The sequence below is a fragment of the Myxocyprinus asiaticus genome, chromosome 27 (genome assembly GCF_019703515.2).
Source record: "Myxocyprinus asiaticus isolate MX2 ecotype Aquarium Trade chromosome 27, UBuf_Myxa_2, whole genome shotgun sequence".
NCBI lineage: Eukaryota > Metazoa > Chordata > Actinopteri > Cypriniformes > Catostomidae > Myxocyprinus > Myxocyprinus asiaticus.
The window spans coordinates 20,372,110-20,396,597 of record NC_059370.1 but is presented as its reverse complement, the minus strand read 5'-3'; the positions used below and the strand labels follow the sequence as shown (position 1 = coordinate 20,396,597).

Sequence of the window (24,488 nt, the reverse complement as noted above, 5' to 3'; positions counted from 1 at the left end):
CTGTGGTTTAGATTGGCTGGGGGAGCGCAGTGGGGGAGGGGAAACTTGGACAAAGTAACAATCAAGACTACACCTTGAGCTATGTGAAAGGGGTAACACAAGACTGGGTCAGAGTGTAAAGATTTTCATCAGAACCTAGGCAGACGTGGCAAAGAAAAGCAGACATGGGGAATTCTATCCAGATATAAAGCTCTTTAAAAACTCTTTAAAAGAGATGAAGAAGAGAGGGAGGGAATAAATCCATATCAACTGACCAGATCTCTCTGTAGTTCTTGCTATAAGTGGTGCCAGAGCACTTATTTGAGAAGGTGAAATGGGAGTGGCCCTCTAGGCCATAAGACGCTCCATAAAGCAGGCTTTATGTTTGATATGAGGGATAAAAGAGGCCATGCATAATAAAACTGGAAGAGCTGCCCCACCTGGTTGCACTGTTGAAAAGAACAGGGAAAAGGAACATTTCTAATTCATCCCCAACCACAGATTTTTGCATCATTACATTGAGCTCTACTAAAGGGAAAGGACAGAACTGCACATCACAAGCTGATGTGTGTATTTTTTTCCCAAGTTCACAATCTTTCTTAATATGCTGGGCCAACTGTAAGCAAGCCATCTGTAGGTTGATTTCACCGTAAAGTAGCGATGCACATGTATTGGCCAATCACTGGTATATTTCAAAACGGGGTGGAAAAACTTGTTGGAAAATTAGCTTACAACTCGTGCTCTGTGTGAAACAAAAGATCCATTACTTTTAATTCGGTGACAATGACAGCAAAGATGCAATTTTTAAGCTTTGCACTGCTAGAATTTCATGAGGTGGAACTAATGTTAAAACTTTTAACAACTAATTAGATAACTCAGTTTAAAGCTCAACACAGCAAGGATTATACTGAGTTTGTTAAAGCCAAATTGGAGGCAAACATGATTTTTAGAAGTCAGTTAAGAACATAAAAAAAAAAAAAAGAAATCTTACCTATTTAATGTGAACCTTACAAGAGGCTATTCAGAATTCAGTTAATGTAAGTTAGTAATGTGCTTTTTGTTGCAGTGTTTTGTTTTATATCTGAAACCAGTTACTCTGAAACACAGAAGACCTGTAGAGACAAAGAAAATAAAGTTATCACTGAAATTCCTTTTAAAGTTGTGTAATTAATTATCATTGATTTAAAACAAGGTAGCAGAACCACCAAATTATCGGCAGTTGCTGTTCTAAATAATCGGACATAAGAAATGGCACACAATTTTTGTGCATTTGTTCCTAAAAGTGTAACAGAGCCCAACAAAGAAGCATTGGCTTAGTGGTGTGAGTTTGGGACTATCGGTTTGTACCACCAGTGGAAGACAGGATGAGTTTGCTGGAATCTGTTTGAAAACAGTGATTATTTTTGCAATTTGGTTTGTTGATGCTAGTGGTGCAGAAATGACACACTTCAGCTTTAAGACTCTATTTGTACTTAGTCCAGGAGTACTACAAAATTTCAATGTTAACTTACCGCAGGACTGGCGTCTGTGCTCGACTCTCATTTCACAGTCACATGTCTGTGGTGGTACACATATCCACTCCGTCCTCCACACCAACAACTGAAGTGACCTCGATGGCCAACTAATGTCAGTGTGCCACTAGTTTTTTCTTTTTTTTCTTAGCAATAACCCTCACCCTATTTTTGCAGATAAGAAGCCATAGTACATGTCAAGCATTTTATCTGAGGCAATTCAGATGACAGACAGGAAACCAGGGTCTGTGGCATGGCATGGCTAAATGAAAAAGACAAAAACGCAGCAGAACAGAGGGTTTTCTCAACTAATAAATACCAGCCAAATAAGAATGTGAATACGCTCTAAAGAGATTAATAATGAATAGTGATTTAGTTGACACTACGCAAACTATAGTCTTTTCTCAGAAAAACTTGTGCGCACCATTGAACTGTTGCGGAATGGTAAAGCTGTCGAGCCTCTTTGGCAATCTTTAGTCTTGTGGGCGTGTTCTCAACTTGCTTAAAAATATGAAGCCACCACACTGAATGCATTATGTGTTGCATATACTGTCCTTTAATGACTATAAATTGCAGGGAATCAGAAAATAGAAACAAATATATATGGAGGGCTGGCTATTCTGTTTAATTCATTGTCCAGTCTGTGATGGAAAATGTGTAAACACAGCAAGCACCTGCCCCACTGTGCCAACAACACGTTTCACATTAGGCAACGATATACTGTATAAACTGTCTGTGACATCAACACAAGCGGGACACAGCAAACGAGTTTCAACAAGCTCTGCATAAATTTGATAAAGTACAAAGAAAAGTTGTTTGCATATTACATTTGTATTCATCTTTCTCTGGAAATTGCAGTGCACCCTACAAACAGGTAAAAAAAAGAGAGCGGAATTGTTTGTTAAACTTAACGAATCTAAATGGGAGATAACTTCGGGGGGTTTTTTTTGCTTGTTTTTTTCTAACATGCTAAATAAGGTGAGCTGCCACGCTGCCTACATAGGCAGCTGCCTTCTATGACAGCATCCTTACTGAAATGGAGCCTCATAAGTAACTGATCTGGAACACTACAAAGGCAGCAAATTCATGTATCACACAAATTTCTATAGAGATGATGCTAGAGGAATGTACACTCTAATAAGCAAACATGTAAACAACACACACATTTCTTGGGCAAAACAGTCTATTTTTGTATTTATTTATTTTTAGGTCCATTTTTTCTGGAGTGCATGTATGATGCCTTAAAATGCTGCCTTCAGCCAGCTCACTAGGTTTTCAGAACAAAGCATACTGTATGTCAACGTTTAATGAACTCGCCACTCCAAGCAGATAACTAAATGTTTAAATGATTGTTTAATACAGGGGTTTTCTAACTGTGGTGCAAGGGAGTCCACACAAAATTTCAGAGAAAGAGTTTTAGGAAGGGGGTCTCTTGAAGCTCATCAGTTCCACAATAAGTTTTCTTGCCCCTGACTCTCTCTCTGTCTGCTGGTCGCGTGGCCGCTTATATGCCGCTCTCCCCATGCTCACTAGAATTAGAGACAGGTGTTAGACATAATTTAGCTCAGGTGTCAGCGCCCTTACCGCTTTCTCTCTCCCTGGGAGGACGCTCGACCATGCCCCCGCTGCCACAACCACTTAGACTTATCAGATCAAGTCCAATTTTGGTGTTCATACAGCCAGTGGAGCAAAAGTCACCAAGTCTCATACCAATCAGATAAAAGACACCTTTTTTTTTTTTTTTTAAATGAACAAAAAGTTGAAAAGGGTCAGAAATTACCAGAGGAGTTTATTAGGGTTAATGCATTAGTGCAGAGGTTCCACAAGTTCCAAGAGGTCCGGTCTTGACATTTCCTTCCCTGCAAAGGTTCGGACAACTTACACAGTGTCAGTAGTCAGTACGGCTATGATCAAATACAAGAAATGCACTTTTTTTTTTGGAATAGTTATAATACATTTCCAAGTTGGCAGCAATTGTAAAAGTCTGAATGGACCATTTTTATATTTTCTGTAAAGTGTGAACCAACAACAAACAAACAATGTACAGCACAACAGTGCAGCTTAAAAATACTGTCTGCTGTAGATATGCATAATGGGCTGACTATCAAATAATGGAAACGTTCTCATCATAAGCAGAGAACTTGTAATTTCTTTCCTTATAGTCTAAAGGTGCTCTGAAACCACATTAAATTGTCCTATCACAAACTAGCTGAACAGTCAGAGACATATTAAGATGAATTCTCATTTTCTGCTGTGTATTTCAGCAAAAGATCCATCAATCCATCAAAAAGTATCCATCAATATTGTAATATATTGTAATACAGGGAAGAGTGGCAATGAGTGCGGAGCGGGAAAGTGTATAAATACTTTTTTCCCATTCCGCACTAGTGTGTTTATTAGTGTGTTATCCACTCTGCCAACGCTTTTGCCAAAGACCCACAACACATCCATAATCCTTCAGACTGATCTCACAGTGAAATAAAAAAACAGTAGGTTGACAATTCTTTAGCTAAAATCAGGCTGTTCTTAACCAATTCAAAACACTGCCCCCAGTTGTCAAAGAGGTAACTATTGTAGGGTGTATGTGCACATGTGAGCTCCATTTTCCAAGTGAAATGTCTACTGAGGGTCAACAAAAGCTTGTGAGTTGTTTTCAGCTGTACGGGCTATAATACAGTGAAGATTAATTCATATTTTCTAAGCTGTACCCCCCAACCCAAACCTAAACCTAACCATTAGTGGAGTAAAAAATGTAGCCTGATGTTAGAGGAAAAAATGCCACCTCCGAATCACGCTCGTCACTGATCCAAATCCGGGTCTCCGACGCTGCAGACAAAACACACTTCCGGTCACACCAAATGGGGAAGATAAACATGCAGGAGCCAAAGCAAAATGTCTGATTGGAGATGCTGCTTGCCAGTGAGTCGGTATTATGTGGGCTGATCCTAGGGTACCAGAACTCTCAGAAACAACATGCCGACTTCCCATGTACTCATGTTGAATCCAATCTGTAGAAGCCCCATTCAGAGTATACAGAAAGGCAAAGGTGATGTAAAGATTTGATAACTTACATTTTTTAAACATTGTCATTCACCAATGGTTTAAAGGGGTCATGTCATGAGGAATCAGATTTTCCTTAATATGTTGGCATATAAGTGTTTATTGTACTATAAAAGCATACTGTAAGTTTCAGAACTCAAAATGTCCTCTTCAACTCGTTTTCAAATTGGCCCCATAGTGACATAGAAAAGGGGCTCATTGGAATTGTTCCCGCTTCCACAACATTCATAATCGCTGTGGTAAAAGAGAGAGCTGCTGGGGCGCTCAAACAAAAGTGGTACTATTGTAGCTGTAGTTTACTTTTAAAGATAGGGTGTGTAATCCAAAGAGGCTAGCAGTTAGCAAGCTAGCTTTGAAAGCATAGAACCCACCCCCGCTTCAGAGGTGTCTCCAAAGCCACGCCTCCTCTATCACACATGAACACGCAAATGTTAATTCTGCCTTTAGCACGCTCTTGATCCAGATGTTTTTTCGTTGTAGCAGTTTCTAACATTGTCTTTCTTTTCTTGTTTCCTTTTTAATTGGTGGTTCAGGAGGAACATAAGGTAGCTGCAGTTCGCCTTCTATTCTCGTGCTCGCTCTGCACAGCGTCAAGGAACCCACGCTGATGACGTGTGATTGTCTGCGTGAACAAGTTGCATGGCGGTATGCAAATATAGATTGACAGACAGGAAGGAAATCCTATCATTACATTCGGACTGAATGCAATGATTGGTCGATCATTTTTTAGTCCTGTCCCTTCCACAGAAGATATTTATTTATTTATTTTTTTTTTTACATTTAGACCACTTAAATTATTGATTGCTATCAGGATGTGAAGAGACTTTCAACCAGTATAACAAAAAATGCCTCTGGAAAAGATTGCACACCCTAGCTTTAACCAGCGAAAAGAGTCAAGCAAGGTCCCCAAACGTTGTTGTATACCTGGTTGTGGAAAAGCTGCATCGCCTTTCAAAGGATCCCAATGTTAGGAATGACTGGCTTATTCAAACTAAGCTACTGAATACATAACTGTGGGATTGTATGTTTGTGACACATTTCTTTTTGGATTCTTTTGAAAACAAAGATTCAGGCTTTGCAAAGAAACAATTGTGTTGAAAGACAGAGCAGTGGCAACAATTTTGGACACAACAGTATTGCTGGTGAGTAACAAATGTATTTCTAATGTTCATCTGCCTGTGTTTGTTTGACATGAAGGAATTTTATAGTCAGACATTTTCATAGCAAAATAAACCATGGTCAGGAATTTAACGTGGAGTGGATCGTGCTTATTACAGGGTTACTTATCAAAGAAATACACAATAGCTCACAAAATATTGATTTGAAATTTAATTATTTTATTATGTAAGAAGAACACATAGCACGAAGCATAACGAAAGACAATTGTGAAGTTAACGATAGTAAAGCTGTCAGCTGTCTCATCTGTCTCTTATTAGCCAGGACACCCCCAATTTTGGCTGAAATTAACGCAACAGAATGCCCAAAGTCCGGTATTTAATCAGCCAACCAAAGCTATCTGGGGGGAGGGGGTTCCCCACCCAACGAACATCCCGTACTTCCTGACACAATATGCGTACTGAAGTGGGGAGACGAGACAGGGAAACCACGGGCCAACCGTCCCTCATATTTCTCCCTACTGCTGGATACAGATTTACTAACCCTTCACATTTGCAGCTTGTGTCAGTCTGGACCTTTTTCACTGTTGTCAGGTTTAGATAGTATGATTTTATCACCAGATCTTGTATGCCTAATAATATAAGTATTGGGGAGCAACAGTGTGCCTACTTTGTTCAGTTTTCTATTGTTATTTCAGTCAAACACCTGAAGTAGTTTGATTGCGTGCTTAACATAAATTAGGACATATAGGTATCAATTATTGCCTGGACTGAGTGCTTTTAGGGGATTTTGTAAATCGCTTCACTTGCATGTTTTAATTTTTTCATTCTTGGAGAAAGAACACACGTTCCACACTTATAATGGCGGGGGCATTTGCACTGCAAAGATGTTAGCCAATCATAACAGTGGGCATGTCTAAAGGTGAAGTACACCAAAAACTGAGCATTTCACTTTAACCTCTTAACATCTGGCCTCTTTTTGTGCATGAGCTTGAAAACTACATACCCAAAGTAAAACTTTTCCAGTTCTTGAACCCTTTGGTCTACAAACACAAACTTGGGCTTGTTTGAAAGTAGACACTTAGACATTTGTTGTTCATGATATGCAAGAGCCCCCTGGATGTGCAGTTGAACAGGGGGTTTGATGAAAAAATGCAGTCGGGAGCACGTGTTCTCCAGGACCTCAGTGATGGTGACTGAAGCCGAGGAGGGTGGATCAGATCACGGGTCCAAAAGCAGAGGTCTTTTTCGACAGTACGGCAGTAACACGCTATAACTGACATGGTCAGCGGTTTTCTACTCCGAACATTTGCGAACTGGCATCACGGATATATACAACCCTCATATCATTGTTTTCATCTTTTCATTAGCTATACAACCCATCAGTCAAAAATGATCTAGCTTTTCAATGACCAGCTTTATCCAGAGACAAACAAGGACGACGCAAATCTTTATATCACTTGTGTCGACTGTCCTGTTTGGCTATTTTGAATGACTACCCAATCACAACTGCACAGATATTTTTGAGGGAGGGCTCACTTTGTTCGTAAGAGCCCCCCAAATATCATGTTTGGGTGTTTTGCTACTGAAACACTACACAGAGTGCAAGATTTCGCACAGAATGGACATGAATGATAACTTGTGTTAAATATATAAAACCTGAACAAAAACAGATTGATCAATATTTCTTCATATTTGTACATTTTGGACTAAAATCTCTAATGGATTTTATTTATTGGACTCTTGCAAATAAAAGCATACCGAAGTTTGGATGATTGTGCTCGTCTGTGTTCGGTTGGTTAATAATAAATATCAGAACTTCCGGTTTCATTTTCCGTGTTTTGATTTTCACTCCTGACACGTTTAATAAAATCTTATTGTTGTAACTTTGCAATCGTCAAAATCTCTTTAAAATATCAAATCTTGAGACCCAGATCTTTCAAATTATATATTGGATGTCAATATTAGTTTAAAATTTCATAGTTTAAACATGCATTAAACATAAATTAAATGTAAATAAATACTCAAGTGGGTCTTTTTTGACCCACCCGTCGTTAAGAGGTTAAACAACTTTACTAACCTTATAACTTAACCTCAAGGGGGGAAAAATGGATGACTGACCCCTTTAAGTTAACAATGCTGCTTTGACATTTGTTTGTTGTCAAAGTGACGAAAAAGGTACTCTCAGTCATACTGCAAGAGACATCAAACTTCCATTAGTCTTTCAGCTGTCATATTAGATATTCATCTTCATGTCATGTCTTGGCCATGACAGATCAAAGTCTAAGACTGGCATTATACATTTATATGCAAACAAATGCATTGGTTAGTTGGTGTACAATTAATTGATATGGATTATGTGATATAATATTATTTACACTGTTATTAAAAAAATTTAATGTAATGGCAATAAACTACAACAAATATTATCCTTGTCTGTGTAGACTCTTTGTATAGAGTGAGTGTGGAGAGACTTCAGTTGCCCTCATAGCAACCAGACCCAGATCACGTGGTTCTGCTGACAAAGTACAAAGACACACCTTTCCTATACGGCCTAAAAATAAAACCAGCCCACTCGCCTTTACTAGAGCTGCAAGACTGAGTCCAAGCTAAAACACTCTAGCCACAAGTAGGCCCCATTTTCTGCTTGTGTTTTTAAGCAAATTCACACTATGGTTTTGCTCATGTCCGGACTGGATCTTATGTTTATTTTTTCTTCTTAACTGACTTCAAATAAACTGCTGACATAAAACATAACCGTGGTCTTACTGTTGTACTCTCAGGAATGCTAATGTACACTACATCCCAGGTTAAATTCAGTTTATATTAACCAGCTGACATGTTCCGTCTTTACACAAAACCTGGTTTGAAGGGAAAACGGTAAGTAACTTGTAAATGTCTTATTATTTCCAGTGATGCATCTTCATATTGCCTGAGAGATAACAAACAGTGGGATTCACAAAAAAGGGCCAAAAATAGGCAGAGCCTTGAGATAGTCGACAAAGCACTTCTTAGGGCTAGTCATGTTGTTTGTGAGAATCTGAGGTCAGGTGCTGACTGCAAGCATCTCTGAACACAAAGGAAAGCCCTCCATCTGTACCATCTTGGTTAAGAGTCGTTCTCAAAGGACTTACTAAGGGTCAAGAGAAAAGGGTAGTGGAGCATTCTAATTAAATCCAGACAGAAGAAACATGAAGTCAGATGACATTCGTCTGGTGCCTCCTATGAATTATGGTGTTAAAGTGGAGGTAAACATGCTTTAATGTCCACAAAATCATGTAAGCCAAAGGTTTTGGTGGTTTATTAGCCTCACCAACATTTTCACTATGAACATGCCCTTTAAAAGTCCAAGGTGACCAGAGTTCAGTTCATTATGTGCTTAATTCACTGACAACGTAAAGGTTAATTGAATGTCACATCACAATCTGCAAGATTCTGTGGTCACACTAAAACCTTTGTAAAGAGAAACGTGTATAATATTAGATCTGGTCAACACTGAGCAATCCTGTCAACTAAGAATGACAAGATACGTTGGATTATGAACACATACATCATTGCTGATCTCAAACAGAAAAGAGTGGATGTGCAGTCAGTAGGATTGGGAGAGTTTCAAAGGAAATTCCATCACTGCATGAGGTGCCGAGTCATTCCTTCCATGGTTCAGGTAAATAAAGACACTCCCACTGAAAGCATCCAGCAATGCAGATTAAAATAGCTAGTTTAACAGATTAAAGGAATATTCTGGGTTCAATACAAGTTAAGATCAATCGACAGCATTTGTGACATAATGTTGATTAATTATTTTCACTTGACCCTCCTTTTCTTAAAAAAGTAAAAAAAAGAAAAATCTGGGTTACAACTGAGGCACTTACAATGGAAGTGAAAGGGTTCAATCCGTACACATTAAAATACTCACTGTTTCAAAAGTATAGCCACAAGACATAAAGGATGTGCGTGTTAACATGATTTTAGTGTGATAAAATCATTTACTACCCTTTTCTGTGTAACGTTATAGCCTATTTTACAACTTTGTTGGCATGACGATGTGATGTCAACAAACCCTTAAACAACAGTAAAAATGCCAAATTTAAACTATTTTACAGCTCAAATAATACATGAGTTTTAACAGAAGAATTAAGTGCTTTTATAAAATTATTAGCATCACATTTCTGCTTTTGAACCCTCCAAAAATTGGCCCCATTCTCTTTCATTGTAAGTGCCTCACTGTAACCTTGATTTTTGTGTTTTTTAAAGAAAAGGACGGATGAGTCGAAATTAATTTCTGTAGTAATCAACATTATGCAACAAATGCTGATGATTCAGCTTAACTTGTATTGAACCCAGAATATTACTTTAATGCTCAGTGCTACAGAGTAACAATTTGATATCACACTTAATTTGGAAAATGTGTCCTAACAATTTGTTGATTAATATGGGAAACATAATATGGGTACATAAGCAAGACCGATTTCATAAACATCTTGATAGTAATTAAAACTTGGGGAAAAAAAAAAAAAAAAAAAAAAAAAAACATTTTATGTTATGTTACATTACATTATATTGTATTTTATTTTTCATTGTTTGTCCTGGATACAGTACAATCAGCAAACAAGATGACTACAATCATGTAGCTGATGAAATAAAATAGACTATTCAGTTAACAATACATTACTGACAGTGTCGGAAATTTACTTTTTTTATTAAGAGGCAATGGACCCTTTTCACAGACTGTGATGACCTTATTTAACAGTGTAAATGAAACAATTTTTTATATTTGCAATTTTTTTTATTATTTAGTGTAAATTTAAAACATTACACTTATGTTACCCTGTAATTAGTAATTAATAAATAAAATAAAAAACTAGTTATCACAGATGCAATGGGTTTTCTAACACAGCTGATGAGAGACAGTAAATTTGCCATCTTCTCTCTTCCGATGGTCATAATCAATCTGTCTCTATTTTTTTCTGCATTTGAAAAGTTATGAAAATGTACTAGTGGTGTTTTTACTTTGATGTTGGTGCAATTGGGTAAGCAAAAATTATATTTGTTGTGGTCTCCCATTCACTGCTATGGAAGTTTACCCTGCAATCATTCACTTTTGCGTTCCAAAACCCTGAAGTGTGAAAAGGGTCCATATTTACTCACCCCCAGAGTTGATTTTCAGGGACATGATGCAGCCTGATCTCATGAAATTTACATGAGCATTGCAAGGTTTTGCAAAACTGAAATAATGTGCTTCATTACACGTTTGGCTGCAGTTTTCAAGTGAGATTTCCAGCAGGGGGCACCAAAATCGAGCTAATTGAGGTTGTAATCAGATGTGTTTTTTAAGGTGATTTTTAGATGGATTTTTAGTGTTTGTGCCCGAAGCCCCCATTAATTTATTTACCCTGACTGACTGTAAAATTTTTCACCTGTTATATCAATGTTTACAATGTGATCCAAAGGAAGGATAACTTGAAATGTACAAGAAAGTTGCCACCTCTTCCCAGACAGTGTACAAGCCTCCTCACAAAACTTCAACCAATTAAACATTACACAAACAGCAAGGCCAAATTCCAGACAGTTCAAATCACACATCTGTGGACTGACAATATTGACCAGCGCAGTGGACAAAAACACAATCAATAAGCACTGGGACACTTGACACTGTTTAAAATAAACAGTTCACTCAATCTTATCATTTATCTCAGACTAAGAATGTGCTCACAATGCCTTTCACTTACATTACTGTAAAATATAACAGACTGAGCAGTTAATGATGGTTGTGGAGGCTGTTTCAGAGCTTAAATGGTCAAATGGCATGCTTTCTCTCTGAGGACCCGGGCACTGGAAAGCATTATGCTAGATGGATACCTAATGTCTCCATCCATTTAAATAATTTAAATCCAAGCGTGAGGGTGGAACGGCCAATTGTTTTGAAACTGCCTTTAGATAAAAAACAAATAAATAAGTAAATAGGTATAGAAAATGCTGTTTGCTTTGATTCTATTTGATTCTAACTAACGAGAGAACATTTGAATGAACATTTTACTGAGCTTTTCGCTCAAAGGTTTGATGAGCAGTGCTAACAGACTCCCATTTAATATGCCGTGATACTTTACACTTTAGACAGCATTTACTCTCAAGTGTAAATCAGCTGCATGAATTAGTCACATCTGCAGCTTTAATGGACCATCTAAAGCTCAAATCCACACAAGAACGTTTCCTCAATATCCCACAACACTTCTTTCCACACACTGACTTTTAATATAAACAGAATGTTATAATGTACTTCAATGTCTACTGAAACATTGGCTTGGTTACTCTAGTAACTCGGGATCCTGAAAAAATGAATGATCATAAAATGTAACTGAAAGATAGCCGTTGCACAATAAAGCCTCAGTTTGCATTTAAAGTTCAGTTCTTAAAACTGAAGTGTGTAAACTCTGCGACCACTAAACAAAATCGCAAAAACAATTACGTTTTCAAACAGGTTTCCCAAAATACGATTTCAGTTTTTTTTTAAGTTGAGAGCAAATCCACTACCTTCCACCCACATCTTCATTCATATCAGCCATCAACAACAAGACGTACTAAGCGGAAAAAAAAGGGGGAAAAAAACAAAAACAAAAAAACAGTCAAAACAAAAGCAGTCAAAACTGATCGGTTCGGCCTTGTATCCCATTAATGCCTTGCTTAATGAAACTCCCACATATTTGTCTACTGCCATCTGAACAGCAAGGTTAAAAAGCTAATGAATTAATCTAATGTAAAGGCAAACAGATGTCCAAGATTACTTTCTATATTAGAATGTAATTGTGGGATAATGGTTAGGAAATGTATCAGGAACAGGTTTCAAATCGAAGTACTGTAGCCTGACTGATCCTAGCAACATGTATTAGGTGGGATGGCTGGAATTTCTGAATTGTATTTTTTTATCAAATCACACACATTGAACCGCGTGGAAGGTCCCTCACGTCCAATATTCAGAAATGAAGTAACATGATATTGTGGCAACATGTACATGCTCTCTTAAACAGAAGAACTAAGTGCACACAATACACTGAACTCCCTAATAAGTTGACTCTAATTAATTGATTGTGTAAATTCAATTCCCTCAATTGAACTGAGTAATGGTGTCTCCACAGCTTGTGTAATTAGATTCACTTAACTTGGAGTTCATATTTAATAAACTTAATAGTTCACCCAAAAATGAAAATTTTCTCATCAATTACTCATGCCATCCCAGATGTGTATGACTTTCTTCTGCAGAACACAAATAAAGATTTAAAAAATATATATCTCAGCTCTGTAGGTCCTCGCAATGCGAGTGAATGGTGGCCAGAACCAAAAAGCACATAAAGGCAGCGTAAAAGTAATCCATACGACTCCAGTGGTTAAATCCATATCTTCACATGTGATATGATAGGTGTGGGTGAGAAACATATCAATATTTAAGTCCTTTGTTACTATAAATCCCCATTATTTAAATTGAATGGACTCAAATTTAGGTCATACAATAACACAGCTTAAAAAAATGAAGATTATATCTGTTTCTAGTATCAGTAAATAAAACTTCTTTCTTATATGATTGTACTTTAGTTGCACATGCACAAGGAGATCTGAATTGGTGTTAACAGGGTCCAACTTGACCAAAGGGGACACAGATCATCCTAATGGTGACATCACATGAAAAAAACTATTTGCAACAAAACAACATAAATAGTACTACAAAAGAGCTCTATGAATTCTTAATAACAATGATTTAAATGTCCTCATTTGTTCCCTTTGACCAAGGAAACATAATTTAATAATTCCAAGGAAGGCATTGTGGGTATTCCCCATAGCCTCAATGTTATACTCAAGAGTTTGTGTTACTAACACTTCAAATCTTAAGTCTAATGATTTTTAAGAAAAATAAGTTCAGGGAACTTATTACGATATTTGAGTTTTGAGCTAAAAAAAAAAAAAAAAAAAAAATGTTTCTATTAAGATAATTTGATTTTTTCCAATAATGGCAACATTAGGGTTTACCCTGTAGTGTAGTTTTGTAGTGGTTTTGGTTCCTTTTTAAAAACATTACATTATTGAAACTTCAATAATTGAGTTAAATCACTATGAGAGTGAATGAAAGCACCATACTGGGGGTATTCACATAATTATTTCAGTTTGTACTATTTCTAAGCGTGGAAACTACTGACTAGCATGAAAACATTTTGTTTTGTACAGTATCGGTATTATGCATCACATGCTTGTTATGAACACCCCCACCTTGTGGAAAGTGAACCTATGGACTCAACTCCATTTGGCCCACCCACTGTATGACAGAGATGTAGCATCTGGTTTGTGCTCATCAGTGTTCTAGAGCTGAAAGCCATATTGACAGGATTTATGTAGAGGCTTTGAAGACTAACAATATACAATTACTCAGTGCGATATTTTGCACATGATGTATGCTGCATGACAATGAATGGTATTAGACACAGAAAAAGAATGTGTCATCTTTCTCTAGCACACTCCAGATATCTTTGCTGATGCCTGTAATCTGTCTGCAAGGAGATGGCTCATGTTGCAGCAAGCTCTCAGCTGATGATGCCCTGGTTATGCGATTCCTGGATATAGAGTTTATAAAGACTGATGTCTTCAAATGTGGAGACAAATCAATAGCCAGCCCATTAAGTCCCAACTCATGTAATTTTCTACACCATCAGGCCAAGACACAGTCAGAGCTTACCAAGAGTAGAGTAGACTGAGCCTATAACTTTCCTTGACTTTTTTACTTGCTCCATGGTGACATCATGGCTGCATATTCCAAAGTGGGCACATGGTATTCACCATCATGGCCACATATTCCAGGGTGAGCGGATGGGATGTTCCCTAGACAGACATCTCAGCCATGTGCCTCATCTGAATGCCCCTTTGTTCCAATCCAGCTCAAAAAGAGTCATTTAGCACGTGTTCCGAGACACATAAGAGTCATAAGGAGAAAATGGGGGAGTCCAAGGACTTTATTTCTGAAAGAAAAGGTTCAGAATGCTACCAAATAAGTGGGTATATTTACAGCCTCTCACTGTGGATAATTAGTTTCAGAGGACTGGAATTTCCAGCTATCTAAAGGCCTCTGGGGTGTGTGAGGGGTGGGGAGGGGCTGTTATGATGGGAGGGGGTATAAAAGCCAGCAGATAACATTTCTACATGAACAGAGCTGACTAATAACACATAACTCCCAAAGCTGAACGCAAGCACTCCCTTACCCAGCACCTCCCAATGGCCACAATGCTGAGAATGCTACAGCCAAAAGAGATACTTCAATTTGCATGTCCCAAAGTAGAACTTTAATCCCCAAAAATGTAAACATCTGGCAAACATTTAGACAGTTAGACAATGAGACAACAAGCCACAAAAAAAAGGAAAGCAAATTAAAGGCTGTCCTTTTTTATTGTAAATTCTCCTCCCTGCCCAGTAGGTGACGATATGCACGAAGAAAGCGAATCGCCAAAAAACAAAAGAAGAATGTGGAAGTGAAAGTGAAAGTGAAAGTGGATGTTTATAGTAAAAAAAATTTGATCTGTTTCTCACCCACACCATTATATCGCTTGTGAAGATATGGATTCAACCACTGGTGTTGTATGGATTACTTTTATGTTACATTTATGTGCTTTTTGGACCTTCAAAGTTCTGGTCACCACTCACTTGCATGTATAGACCTACAGAGCTGAGATAGTCTTCTAAAAATCTCCCTTTGTGATCAGCAGAAGAAAGTCATAGACACCTGGGATGGCATGAGGGCAAGTAAATCATTTTTGGGTGAACTATCCCTTTAAGAAAAAGACTACATCACCTCATACTACTTTACATTAAACAGCAGTTGGATTTGACACTCAGTATAGTATAGTGTCTAAAGAGGTAATAATGAGGCAAAGATGACCCAGTTTTAAATATAAACATCCATAGCCAAACTAATGAGTGTTCCTGCTGAGTTAAAAAAACAACTTTGATACACTGATGTACCACAAGCTTCAGCACGAGGACTGGATAACTGATTGTTCACACTCATGTGAAGCCCTTTAACTGTGTCTTGACCAGCAATGTCAGCCTGAGACAAGGGATTCTCACACTGAACAAGTCATTCTGGTCACATGCCCTCAATCATGCTAGAACAACTCAGTGCACAGTAATGGGAGTGGGACACAACAGAGCAGTGGGTCAAGCTATCCTGGGGGCTATTCAGATTAGAAACCCAGCCATATGGGATCAATATGAAGACAACAGTCATATGTTTTAATCAGGCTGCTTTAGTGGAATGTCAGCACATCCAAATGGCTCAGTGTAACTCACATTCTTATAAAAGGAAAGAATATAAAGAATATGTGTGATACACTGAATGCATGTTTCATTTGTAAAAGTCATTCTGTAGTGTGAATCCCTTCAAACCTTTAAGAAACATCTATTTTAGAAGTGCGTAAGCATTTGCAAGTACAGCAAGAAAGCACAATACACTACAGCGTGTTAGTACACTTTACAAACACTTACCTTCTTTATCCTAATGTGCCATAATTTCAGATAGAAAGTTCAGGTTTAACATGGGCAAAGTGATGGTTACAGATGAAACAATTCCTTAGCAAATTGTTATCATTTGAGTCCTCCTGTCCGCTTCAGTTTAGGGGATCTTCTTAAATTTAAATGACTTCATTCTCTTAGGCGAAAGAAAGGAATGTTGTGAAAGTTCATTGTTCCAAGCTCAAAGTAAGCTTCGTCAGTTTCTCTTGCCTAACATAAGGTTACACTGTTTTCACTGCGTGGGGAATTCCTTGCGCTCACATTTTCCTTCGAATGCGATTGGCCGAGCGTTCGGCTTTAAACCCCATCTACACTGCGAGCGAGCGAGCGACGCGACGAACGCTCCGAAGAACGCACTGTCTCTACTGGGAGCACGCGTCGCGTCTTTCAGGGTTGTGGATAGAACCTTGACGTCGACCAATCAAAAGACGTTTTACTCCACCGCTTCATAACACACGTTATCAGAAAAACATTTATTCGGGTCACACAGTGACAGTCAGTTTGTCCGCTATGCTGTTATAAAGCGATCTTGAGTCCTTATCCCACAGGTGAGTGAGCGTTCGTTTGCGACGTCAAATAAATTGAGACGACCCCTTAATGACACTAAGGGACAATTTGTAATGTAAAATTAAGAGGACCCCTTAATGACACCGACTGTCCCGCCCATTATCGGAACAAGCCTATCTGGGGAATTCTACATAATTTCCTTACTTCTTCTCAGTTTCTTTTAGAAACAACGTTTGGGTACACTCAGGGTTATTTTCGTAAACTGAAACTAAGACGAAAACTATTGATAAAAAAAAAAAATAATAATAAAAAAAAACATTTTCGTAAACTGAAATAAAATAACTATTTCAAAGTAAATGAAAAACTAAAACTAAACGAAAATAAAATAAAATAATCATCATCAAAAATAAATAATCGTTTTCGTAATAAACAAGCTCTCATCACATGGCGGAAAACTTTGACCTGTGTGGCTGATAAGGGGAAAACCTTTTTTTTTTTTTTTTAGTTCAATTACAGACAAGTACAATGCAAAAAGTACAAGGCAAATATAAGGCATTGTGGTACAGTTCAGAGTATGTGAAACAAAGAATAACAACAACTAAAACATAAAATGAACATATATGTATAAAAAAAAAAAAAAAAAAATACTGGGATCAAAATTGCTATATAATTTTAGGGCAGTTGAAAAGCTTTAACATTGTTATTATTTTTAAAAGCTTTTTGATTTGTGATCTCATGTTTGAAAGGGTTTCAAAGTATATTGTGAGATCGGTATTACAAAAGGTAGTATATGAGGGTTTCTTTTGAGTTATTTTTGTCTTATGAATATAAAACTTTGCCAAAATAATTAAAAGAATAATAACATAATTTTGTTTTTCATAAAAATGTGGGTTTTGAAAACAAAGTAAAATGTCATAAGGTTCTAAATTAAGAGTTTTGTTTAGTTTTTTGTCATGTCTATTTTAAAGTCAGTCCAAAATTTTTTTTTTTTTAAATAGAAAAAGGGTGTGATCGACTCAATGTATTGTTGACTCAAGAGCTGCTGTCCTCGGATCAGAGTACTGTTGACTCGAGAACTGCTGTGATCGACTCAATGTACTGTTGACTCAAGAGCTGCTGTCCTCGGATCAGTGTACTGTTGACTCGAGAACTGCTGTGATCGACTCAATGTACTGTTGACTCAAGAGCTGCTGTCCTCGGATCAGTGTACTGTTGACTCGAGAACTGCTGTGATCGACTCAATGTACTGTTGACTCAAGAGCTGCTGTCCTCAGATCAGTGTACTGTTGACTCGATAACTGCTGCGAACGACTCAATGTACTGTTGATTCAAGAGCTGCTGTCCTCGGATCAGTGTACTGTTGACTTGAGAACTGCTGTCCTCAGATCAGTGTACTGATGACTCGAGAACTGCTGTCCTCGGATCAGTGTACTGTTGACTCGAGAACTGCTGCGAATGATTCAATGTACTGTTGACTCAAGAGCTGCTGTTCTCGGATCAGTGTACTGTTGACTCAAGAACTGCTGTCCTCAAATCAGTGTACTGCTGACTCAAGAGCTGCTGTCCTCGGATCAGTGTTCTGCTGACTCGAGAACTGCTGTCATCGGATCAGTGTACTGTTGACTCAAGAGCTGCTGTCCTCGGATCAGTGTACTATTGACTCAATAACTGCTGTGAACGACTCAATGTACTGTTGATTCAAGAGCTGCAGTCCTCGGATCAGTGTACTGTTGACTTGAGAACTTCTGTCCTCAGATCAGTGTACTGATGACTCGAGAACTGCTGTCCTCGGATCAGTGTACTGTTGACTCGAGAACTGCTGTGATCGACTCAATGTACTGTTGACTCAAGAGCTGCTGTTCTCGGATCAGTGTACTGTTGACTCAAGAGCTGCTGTTCTCGGACCAGTGTACTGTTGACTCGAGAACTGCTGTCCTCTGATCAGTGTACTGCTGACTCGAGAACTTCTGTCCTCAGATCAGTGTACTGATGACTCGAGAACTGCTGTCCTCGGATCAGTGTACTGTTGACTCGAGAACTGCTGTGATCGACTCAATGTACTGTTGACTCAAGAGCTGCTGTCCTCGGATCAGTGTACTGTTGACTCAGGAGCTGCTGTTCTCGGACCAGTGTACTGTTGACTCCAGAACTGCTGTCCTCTGATCAGTGTACTGCTGACTCAAGAGCTGCTGTCCTCGGATCAGTGTACTGTTGACTCGAGAACTGCTGCGAACGACTCAATGTTCAATGTTCAATGCTGTCATCGGATCAGTGATTAAAGAGCTGCTGTCCTCGGATCAGTGTACTGTTGACTCAAGAGCTGCTGTCCTCGGATCAGTGTACTGTTGACTCGAGAACTGCTGCGAATGACTCAATGTACTGTTCAATCGAGAGCTGTAGACTGGATCATCTTCGTACGTTGATAAAACGGTAATACAATCAAGTCATAAACATATTTCCAGTATGTTTTATTTGTTACACTCTCTGAAACATTCATTTCGCCCCTTAAAATCACACCTCAGAAAGAGACGATTCTCAGTTCAGTGTACTGTTGACTCGAGAGCTGTTGTAACCCGAGCATTCAGTCCGATTTGTGAACTAGTTGGAGTGGTTAATTGCAAAGAAGAGTTGGCAAAAGCAGATATCACCAATTCTAGGATCATATTACTCCCGGTTATTGGCTCATTTTGAATCGGAGTGTCAGGCACATCCGAGAGACAGGTTAAGATTAACTTGGGGATCAGTGTTGATTCGAGATGCGAACTGTTTCAAATTATTCAGTCCGATTAGGTGACCTAGTTCAACTCGTTCACTAAAAAGAACTGGACATCACTAATACTGAATAGACTGATAGATAAAGATGACTCGGACATGAATGATGGCTACTAGGAAACAACAGAGCCCTGTGTGGGACAATTTCGAATTTTATTCTGAAACTGGAAAAAGCAAATGCATTGTCACATTCAATCATACGATTTGTGGTGTTGAAATTAAGGGAAGAAGTCCCACAAACCTGGAAGTACATTTGAAACCAATCATTACGAGGAGTACAAATCATTAATGGTGAAAGATTCGGAAAGGAAGACTCTGACCTTGTGTTTCCAAAGATCTGAGGTTTGGGTGAAAACAGTTGCTGCTAATTAGGGGTGCGCACGCGGCTGACCGGTGCGTTGCGCGAGGTGATGGAGTGTTCTGCGACAGGATTTATAACATGCACAGAAGTGGAGCCGGCGGACTTTTTGGTGTGCCTATAGGGTAAGATGGTGCCCCCTAGGGGGGTGGTGACTATGCAGACTCCGTCAGCAGCGGCAGTACTGTACTGGTATGTCCACTAGACTGTGTGATTCGGTAGCGTTCACAACTTTTAATGCTGCTCTTGACCGCAAATTCATCACTCCCAGCGCTGCATGGATAAATTCACTGATTGCACTAAAAATGCAAACCGCAACTCAGCATGTGAAAGAAATGCTGAGAGAGACGCGCAAAGTGACTATATGTGTAGATGGATGGAGTAAAAAGGCTTGACTGCTTCATTTTTGTGTATTGTGTAAGTTTGCCAAGCTTAAATTCAAGCGTCTTGCTTTGGTCTGCACTCTGAAAGTGTTCCATTAACTCTGCTGAACTATAATTACTCAAACTAAAACTGAAACTAAAATATATAAAAACGAAATAGAAATGTGTTCACAAAATAAAAACTAAACTAAATCATTTATGAATCTAACTAAAACTAAACTGAAATTTATAGCAAATCTGAAAACGATATTAAAATAAAAACTAATTTGAAAATGCAAAAGTATAATAACCTTGGGTACACCACAATTTTTCTATTTTTTCCCCTTTTATTTTTCAACATTTCCATGGATGATAGCATACAGGCTACACTTTGCCCAGTAAATGCTACTGGCTTCATCATTTATATTTTTAGGACCTATGTGAAATATAAAAGTAAATGTCAAAACCATATAAAGAAAAACAAAGTAGTGAATACATAGAAATCCTTTCACAGTAATTTAATATATATATAATGTTTTTTTTTTTTTTTTTTTTTTTTTACAAATTTGTACAAACTGACTTTCTTTTTTTTCTTCTTTTTTTTCTTTCTTTCAGTCTTTCTTTCTTGTATACATAATTTCTTTCTTTTCTTCTTTCTTTTATTCTTTCAGTAAATCACATTCTATTTTTTTGTTTTGGAAGATTTTTTGGAGACTCCTACTGACCTTAATAAAATTAACCTAAACAGACACATTGTAACACCACTAATTATGATAAAAGTTTGTTTTCATGGATATTATACTGTATCTATTCACAAGATGCATAAAGTAAATATATATTACATCCGCCTTCTTTTACTTGAAGATATCATAGTATTTTGCTGTTTTACCGGTACTACTTACTGGTTGTTTTAAAAGATGTGTGCCTTAGCTTCCTTAATTTACCGTTATATAAAACATTTCTTTCCCATACCGGGAGTCGAACCCGGGCCGCCTGGGTGAAAACCAGGAATCCTAACCGCTAGACCATATGGGAAGTTAAGTAAATATGCGATTATTTGGTAGACGTTCGTGTTGATCCCACCTCAAATAGGTACTTAGTTTTACTAGCTTATCTAAAATACAACAAATAGTTATAGTTTCTGTTAAACTGTAATGTTTAGACTTCAGTATGTAGACTATAGTGTCAGACTTTTGCTTGCATGTTCATAGTTTTTGTATGTTTTCAGATGTGTACTTGCTTCTTCTCAACAGCAGGTGACAGTAAAGCGCAGACGTGCTCTGGGCGTCCGCACAATTCACCGCATTTGTGACATTTATGGCAGAAGTGGTGAAAGAAAGAAATATCACTATTAGAGCATCTGAAAAGTGCTTGGAGATAGAGTCACTGTGGATATGATAAATGAGAAGCTTAAGGTGCAAACAGTAAACACTCGGTCAACATGTGGTGGTGCATAATGGTGCTAACAATTCTGCAGTGGAATGCAAGAAGTTTAGTTGCAAATGGACAAGAATTTAAGAAATTCATTTCTAGCCAAGAAAATAGTCCTGACATAGTATGTGTGTAAGAAACCTAGCTTAAACCACAATTATTATTTTTTTATTACAAAAAGAGGAAATGGTGGTGGGGTAGCAACTTTTATTAAACAAGGTATTGGATACAGATGTGAATGTGGAACAAGAGGCAGTGGTGGTGGAAATATGGGAAGGTTCACAAAGTATTGAAGTAATTAACTTCCATGTGACTGGTTAAGTAGGGATACACTGGAAAATATTGGAGGGAATGGTAACTGTAAATGGTGTGGTGATTTTAATGCACACAGTACATTATGGGAGAGTACAAACACTGATCATAATGGATTGGAAGTAAAAGAAATGCTAGACTTGAGAGGGTTTGTGTGCATCAACGATGGAAGGGATACAAGAATAGATGATTCGTGGGGACAGTTTTCTGCGTTATATCTAACACTTGTTTCTGAACGTTTAGCAGGAATTTGGGCCTGGAATGTACTGAGTCAAAGCACAATAGGAAGTGATCATTTTCCTATCTGCTTGTAAAACTGGTGTGGATATATCACAAGCAATGGTGGAGAGATTCAGAGGTGGAGAGTTCAAATCAGCCAATTGGGATAAATGCAAGGAGCTGTGTGAAAACAAAATGGTTGGAATGAGTGACTCCAAAGAGGATGTAGAAGAGTTTAATAATAAATTAAGTGAAGTTGTCTGGAGTACAGCTGAAGAAATAATTGGTAAAAAGAAAGTGGTAAGCAGGAGGAAAGCAGTTCCATTTTGGAATGAAGAGTGTAGTGAGGCAGCCCTAAAAATAAATAAAGCACTCAGGAAGGTAAGAAGATCCTTCTCTTATAATGATTTTATTAATTATAATTTTATAATTATAAGAGAGCTCAGGCCATAGTGAGGAGAGCTATCCAGTTGGCAAAAAGAAGTTACTGGAGGGAATCTTGTAATAATATTGGTGAAGATATTAAAATTAACAAAGTATGGGGTATGATTAGGAAGATGGGAGGGATTCAGAGAAATAGTAGCATACCTGTTCTAATAAATAGGGATAACCTTACAAAGTGACAACCAGTGACAAAGTAGAGGTTTTAGCGGAAACACTTGTACACAGTAATGCAACCATTTCAGATGAAATGAGGAAGTATAGGGATTAGAATTTGAGGAAGAACCAACAGATACTGAAAAAAAAGGACCATCAGGATGTACATTAGATTCAGAGCTTACCTTGTATGAAATGAAGAGAGTGCTTGCAGGGGTTAAACAAACTTCTGGTAAAGATGATATATGTTATGAAATGATCAAACATTTATCAGATGCATCATTGAGTACTATTCTGAGCCTTTTTATTAAGGTATGGGAAACAGGGAATTTACCATCTGCCTGGAAGCATGGGGTCAATGTGCCAATTGCAAAGCCAGGAAAAGATCATTCGCAGCCTATTAACTACAGGCCCATAGCATCGCCGTCTAATTTATGCAAGCTTATGGAATGCATGATCATGTTTAGATTGGTTTATGTAACTGAGAACAAGAGTCTTTTTTTCCCCATACCAGAGTGGCTTCCAGAATGGGTGAAATACAATAGATTCTGCTCTCTGTTTGGAATCTGAAATAAGAAAGGCTCAAGTCAATACAGAAGTATTAGTGTGTGTTTTTTTTTTTTTTTTTTTGAGGTAGCATATAATATTTTGTGGAAAGAGGGGCTCTTAATGAAACTGGATAGAATGGGAATCAAAGGGAGAATGTACAACTGGATCATGAGCTTCCTGTTTGGCAGAACTATACAAGTAAGATTGGGGTCTGTGTATTCCCCAATATACCCAACAGAGAATGGAACTCCAAGGAAATATTTGCAGCCCTATTCTCTTTAATATAATGATTAATGACATTTTCTCTCAGATAGACACTGGAATAGGGAGATCATTATACGCAGATGATGGAGCTTTATGGAAGAGGGGGCGCAATGTTACATACAGTTGAAGTCAGAAGTTTACATACACCCTAGCCAAATACATTTAAACAAAATTTTTCACAATTCCTGACATTTAATTGTAGAAAACATTCCCTGTCTTAGGTCAGTTAGGATCACTACTTTATTTTAAGAATGTGAAATATCAGAATAATAGTAGAGAGAATGATTTATTTCAGCTTTTATTTCTTTCATCACGTTAACAGTGGGTCAGAAGTTTACATACAATTTGTTAGTATTTGGTAGCATTGCCTTTAAATTGTTTAACTTGGGTCAAACATTTTGGGTAGCCTTCCACAAGCTTCTCACAATAAGTTGCTGGAATTTTGGCCCATTCCTCCAGACAGAACTGGTGTAACTGAGTCAGGTTTGTAGGCCTCCTTGCTCGCACACACTTTTTCAGTTCTGCCCACAAATTTTCTATCAGATTGAGGTCAGGGCTTTGCGATGGCCACTCCAATACCTTGACTATGTTGTCCTTAAGCCATTTTGCCACAACTCCAGCATCTTCACAAGGTCCTTTGCTGTTGTCCTGGGATTGATTTGCACTTTTCGCACCAAACTACGTTCATCTCTAGGAGACAGAATTCATCTCCTTCCTGAGCAGTACGATGGCTGTGTGGTCCCATGGTGTTTATACTTGCGTACAGATGAATGTGGTTCCTTCAGGAGTTTGGAAATTGCTCCTAAGTTTGAACCAGACTTGTGGAGGACTTGGCTGATTTCTTTTGATTTTCATATGATGTCAAGCAAGGAGGTACTGAGTTTGAAGGTAGGCCTTAAAATACATC

At 38.0% G+C, this 24,488-nt stretch overlaps 1 protein-coding gene and 1 non-coding gene across 2 annotated transcripts in view; both read right to left on the bottom strand.

Annotated features, from left to right (window-relative positions):
- LOC127418372 (ETS-related transcription factor Elf-1-like) overlaps window positions 1-16,691 on the bottom strand; it is a 60,231-nt gene extending 43,540 nt beyond the window's left edge. Inside the window, exon 1 of the mRNA XM_051658992.1 lies at window positions 16,184-16,691. The gene's annotated coding sequence lies outside the window, so the exon portion shown is untranslated. The remainder of the gene's footprint in view (window positions 1-16,183) is intronic.
- A 4,481-nt stretch (window positions 16,692-21,172) lies between these two features.
- trnae-uuc (transfer RNA glutamic acid (anticodon UUC)) lies at window positions 21,173-21,244 on the bottom strand. Its single transcript has one exon. It is a non-coding gene; the product is annotated as a tRNA-Glu (tRNA).
- Window positions 21,245-24,488: the final 3,244 nt, after the last annotated feature.